Source organism: Lampetra planeri, chromosome 1 (genome assembly GCF_965212315.1).
Source record: "Lampetra planeri chromosome 1, kcLamPlan1.2.h2, whole genome shotgun sequence".
Classification (NCBI taxonomy): Eukaryota; Metazoa; Chordata; class Hyperoartia; order Petromyzontiformes; family Petromyzontidae; genus Lampetra; species Lampetra planeri.
The window spans coordinates 33,072,594-33,078,376 of NC_136107.1; positions in this window are offsets into that span (position 1 = coordinate 33,072,594).

The window sequence follows — 5,783 nt, forward strand, 5'->3', positions numbered from 1 at the left end:
CCGACCCAGCCCCACCCTCCAGACCCAGCCCCTCCCCACCCAGCCCCTCCTCACCCAGCCTCTCCCCACCCAGCCCCTCCCCACCCTCCCCTCCCCACCCAGCCCCTCCCCACCCTCCCCACCCTCCCCACTCTCCCCACCCAGCCCCTCCCCACCCTCCCCTCTCCACCCAGCCCCACCCCTCCCATTTTTGGATGCACGACGGACGGACACAATAATCCCCTGTGGGCTGGTGTAACCAGGAGGTTCTTACCAGTAAAAGAGCTATATAGCTTAGTGGGCCTTACCTGTTAAAAATAAAGTTACATAACATTCAGAACCATTTGTCAATCCACTTATATGCTATTCTTTTTATGGTCCTAAAGAGCAACTATTCCACTTCTTTGTATGAGAGTTTGTAAATTGAAGATATAGCTCTTCACATTCAAATTTTGGATCATGGGTTAGAGTTCAGAGCCGTGTCAATTCAGCGAGGACCTACCCTGGCCACAGTTGACTGAACACGCCCGCCAGTGCGGATTGGTGACAAGATCCGGCACATTCCAGGACCTTCGCAGAACTCGCGAACAAGACAAACAAAATATTACATCGTTTACATTCAGTGAGGACCTACCCTGGCCATAGTTGACTGAACACGCTCGCCAGTGCGGATTTGTGACAAGATCCGGCACATTTCAGGACCTATTTATGATGTATCCAACTGGGACGCCGTGAATGCATTTGGTTAGAAATAAGCTGCACGTGACATTATATAGCCACTTAACGGCAGTGATTAACTGTAACAGCAACGGTTGTTTAATGCTCACATGGTGCTTAGTGGTAGCCGTTAGAGAAAACATAAAAAATATAAATGTTTTTGAAAACGACACATTACTCAACTTGTAATACCATATTAGATATATTCTAAATTGATGTGTAAAATAAGACGCACCTCAAACAATTTTGCCGGGTGTGATGAAAAAAAATAAAGTTATAGAAATCTGATCACTCACCTGCCCGATTATAAGACGTAGCCCCAACGCTTGCTTTAGTATAATGTACAACACTTCTCAAAATCATGAGAACATGGTACTGTGGATGCGTTTTGATTAGCTTAAGCGAAGTTATGTTTTCTACTTATTGGACATCCTGTGAGTGTCTCTGCTCAAACGCCACCCAGGGCCAAGTCAGCCTCATTATCATCTGTCTGAAATCACTCGGAATGCGCACGATCTCGTAAGATCTCGGAAGCTAATAGTGCTTTGATGGGCGACAACCACACATAACACCGGTTGTTATAGGCCGTTTCTAGTGTGTGCTAAGGTTGTGGATAAATAGTAATTGCTGTCCTACACTTCTATGGCCTCATGTCTATGGCCCCTCGCCTTCACCAACCCACACAGACCAGGGTGGTGAAGTATGGCCAAGACAATCCTCTTCCAACGTTGATTTGATGAAGTTCTTTACAGTGGCATGAATCTGGGTACAGTATTTCCTACGGATCTTTTATCCGCTTACGATGTGTACCGTAACAATATTTAGTAATTTGTCTAGTGACATTTTCACGACGATAGGGCAAAGGTTCAAGGTGCAGGACTGAATTTGCTTTTCCCATACGTCTTGGCAGAAGGGACTCCACTAGAGGGAGCTCTAGAGGCACCTTACCTACTCCTTGTTGGCCAGACGTCTTGGACGAGGTGGACTACTTTAGATTTAGCCCACCTCATGCAAATCTGGCCATCGGCTAACTCTGGCTGCGCCTGTTTGTACTGATCGGTTGACAAGAGGCAGGGAGATCTAATAAATGCGTCAATATGTTACACTGTCGTGCCCGGAAATCGAACCGGTGAACCTCTGGATTGCAGGTTCAGTGTGCTATGGGGTTAAAATCCCAATCAGAAGGTCCATCTAGCGACGTCTGTCGATACTTTATTACACGCTTTTCATTAACTCACTCTGTTGTACCCTCAAATCTTGTAACTCAATTTTTACCCACTTCCCAATGTGGTATCGACTGCAATCTTGGTATACTTATGTCATACTGATGACAATACTATATTCTATCATTAAACATTTAAAAATATATTTTTAAACATTCTTTTTTATATGTTATGTTTCGCCTTGGGTCTAATTATCCACGGTCAACTCACGTTGGCTGTAATTGACCACGGCCACTTACATTATGGCAAGCTTCGGGGCAACTTCCTGAAGTGGTGGAGTTCTTCCATTACTAGTACGGTACATTTCAATAAAGCGTGTTTAAAAAAAAGTTGTTTTAAATATTACTTATTTTAAGGTAATTTAATCAACTACTTATTTGAGCTTTGTTTGGCGACTTTCCACTTGCAGGAGTTATCAGCTGACGTATTCACACCAATGCATTATATATTAGCCTCTTATTAGTTCTCACAGCCCAACTCTATTCACAGCTGCATACAATCTCCAGCAATGACGAAATAATTAATTAACGCATTTTCACAGGAATTATTGATGTTGAATAGATAATGTAGATGTGTTTAGGCTAAGTATAGCATGTTTATGTTAAATTAAAGCGGTTCGTATTACAACTAAAGTTATGCACGGTACATTATTGTTAAGTACTGTACTAAAGTGATTGCGTGTGTTGTATTATTTAAAATTGCCACGATATGACGATACTACAATAATTGGGTCGTCCGTTTAAAAAAAAATAGCGCCATATCGTGATTATAGTTGCTGAAATTTTTTTTGGGACATATTATGAAGTAAATAAAAAAAATTACTGTGAAGTAGTCAATAGTATTTAAGTTTCTTGAAAAATTGCTATCACCCATTACATTTGGGATTTGCTTAACTTTTTTTAAGTATTTGACGTTATATTAAGTAATTATTTCCACCGTTCATTTGATAATACAATTGGTTTAGTGTAACTCATAGTGTATGCATTTCAAAGCCTTATAGGTTACAGAGATGCAATTATTCGAAGTCCTATGGCAGGCTTATGTTGAGTGAACTGCAGATTAAAAACTATTTATAAATCTATTTGCACTTGAAGTACAGCAAAACACGACATCAATATAGTTCAATATTTAATTAAAACTGACAACATGACAATCATCAGCTCTTGGTATTTAATATCGTCTCCTGACATCGCAGCAACCCTAAAACGAATAAGTTAATCTTAATATTACTCTATGCTACTAGCTTAATTCAACTCTAACACAGCATGCATTAGCAATGCATACCATAGTTGATAATGGCAGTCCCAGTTAGCTCAGAGTTGCAAAGTGTCCTTTCCATCAGCCCATTGCATCCTCTCTCCCTCTCGACTGGTCTCGCGCTGCTACTCGTCAATCTGATGTCACCCACTGGCTATTCTCGTGCATTGTCCGCCAGCCAACTTCTGAGGGTCATAGGTCAGGCTTTGCAAGAATGCGAGCCATGTGGTGTAGAACATAATTGTAACACTATAACACAAAGTCAAAGTGTCCCTCTGTTCAAATAAGCAAAGGGTAAGCGCTCATCTTGGACCTCGGTGAGCAAGTGAAAACAAAACAGACATTGAATGTCAGCGAGAGGAATGTTGGTGACTTTTCGATCAACCGATCTCCAGGAAGATACAGCACTGATCTTCTCCGTGCTGGTGTGGTGGACCAATATTGCAGAACCTATTATCCGCGGGGCTATCCAAGATTAAACAAAATCTCGGATTATTGGAAGAACGGCAGATTATATAAGTCGTGAGCAATAGGGAAACAGATAATAGTAGATATCCTGTATCACAACAAATACAACTTTAATGCGTGTAATGGTTCACATACAGTGGCGGACTTAGACACGCATACGCAGGGTGTATGTGTTTTACATACAAGTACATACGCATCCTTGAAACTGCTGGTGCATTAGTGGCCATGCACTCGCACCGGTGTTGGTGTTTCTCGCATGCGGATCAAAATATTTACTTGCACACACAGCAGTGTTTATTTAAAGGGTCACACATAGCCCAGTCATCACGCGTGACTAGACCCCAGCCCCACCATCCCTTTGTAGGAATTCCCGAAGTGGCTGCCCATCCCCCTGCTCCACAAACCCATCCCAGCAGCATTGTTACTCCCAACAAAAAAAACCCGACGAACTTTAAACTCTGACAAAAAAAAACAAGGCTCCGTAGATATTCGCGGAAGTTTGGGCTATATCCAGTAGTATCTGCCGTGTGTGTATGTATGCTGAACTTATTTCGCAACGTACGGGGGAAGAACAACAAACTAAAACAGGAAAAGTATTTCTAAATAAATGAGTTTCTAACCTAGATGTTAAAGTGCACAGCGTTCCAGATGGCCGCAGATGCTCATCTGAAATCGCGCGATGCAGTGGCCGTCTTTGTTCGATGGTTATCCATGTGATGGTTGGGCATGTGTGTATGTGTTGGGTTTTTTTGTGTGGTGTGCGTGTAAACAACGTGTTGTATTTTTGCAAATGTAAGGCAAGCAATGGCCTGTTCACCTGCCTGGTTGTTTGGCATATAAAATATCTGTGATGAAAGATGTTAAACTGCAGCGTTACAAATGGGGTACATCGCAGTCAATAGGCAATCTCGTGCGAATTTTGGAGTAAAGAGTCAGTAACCGCACTAAAGTCGTCCTTGACAGTGTGGGAAGCCTCCGCAAAAATACCCTACAAAGCTCCCTCGAGTGGAGGAGGAGGCCCTTCCATCAGCAGTAGTGTGAGCAAGCGATAGCTGTATCCATGGATGTTATATTACACAATAGACCCTCACCCAAAGCACCGTATTCGCAAAATGTATAATAATTTGTGCACGCACGCACATCAAGGCTATGAAAACATTCTATACACACCTGTCATACTTTTTACAAGAAAAGGTAAACACAAGTAGTGTTGCTGTTACGAGGCCGTGATAATGAAAAATTTCTTATTTTGTAGAGTATATGGTCACAATACATTACTTGTTTGACCATATTTCACCAATCTTGATTTGAAGCTTTCGCGACTGTAGGAATCCATCCATACTCTTTGGTTCTTTCGGTAAAGTCACGTAGGTAGAAAAATATAAAAATGTTGCCAGAAAAAACGGGAAACCCTATTATAATAGAAAAAAATAATAATAATATATGATTTTTTGTTTAATATTACATATTAATTTTTGTTTTATTTTCTATTATTTTTTGTTGATTTTTGTATATTATTTTTTATCTATTTTATTTTTATACCTACGTGACTTTACCGAAAGAACCAAATGGTACATATTTCACCACTTTTATCCGTAAAGGTTGCGGGAAAGGGGGCACTCAGGACCGTTATCATGCATCACAACATCCGTGGTCGGTGTTAAATCGAATGCAGGCCGGGCGGGTTCACTGGTCCGGTGGCGCAGTGCAGCGCTAACCGGTTTCCCCACCGCTCCTCCCCAGCACGTAGCACGTGTGGGTTTGTTGCAGAGTCAATGTCTCGGTGGGACTTCCGCGGATTTCTACTCGGGACGTAGCCTGCACCGCGTGGCTTTTGTCGCACAGTGGAGGTTGACTTCTGCGGATTTCTACTCGGGACGTTGCCTGCACCGCGTGGGTTTTATCGCACAGTGGAGGGTGACTTCCGCGGATGTCTACGTGGGACGTATTCTGGACCGCGTGGGTTTTATCGCACAGTGGAGGTCGACTTCCGCGGATGTCTACGTGGGACGTAGCCTGCACCGCGTGGGTTTTGTCGCACAGTGGAGATTGACTTCCGCGGATTTCTACTCGGGACGTATTCTGCACCGCGTGGTTTTTATCGCACAGTGGAGGTCCACTTCCGCGGATTTCTACTCA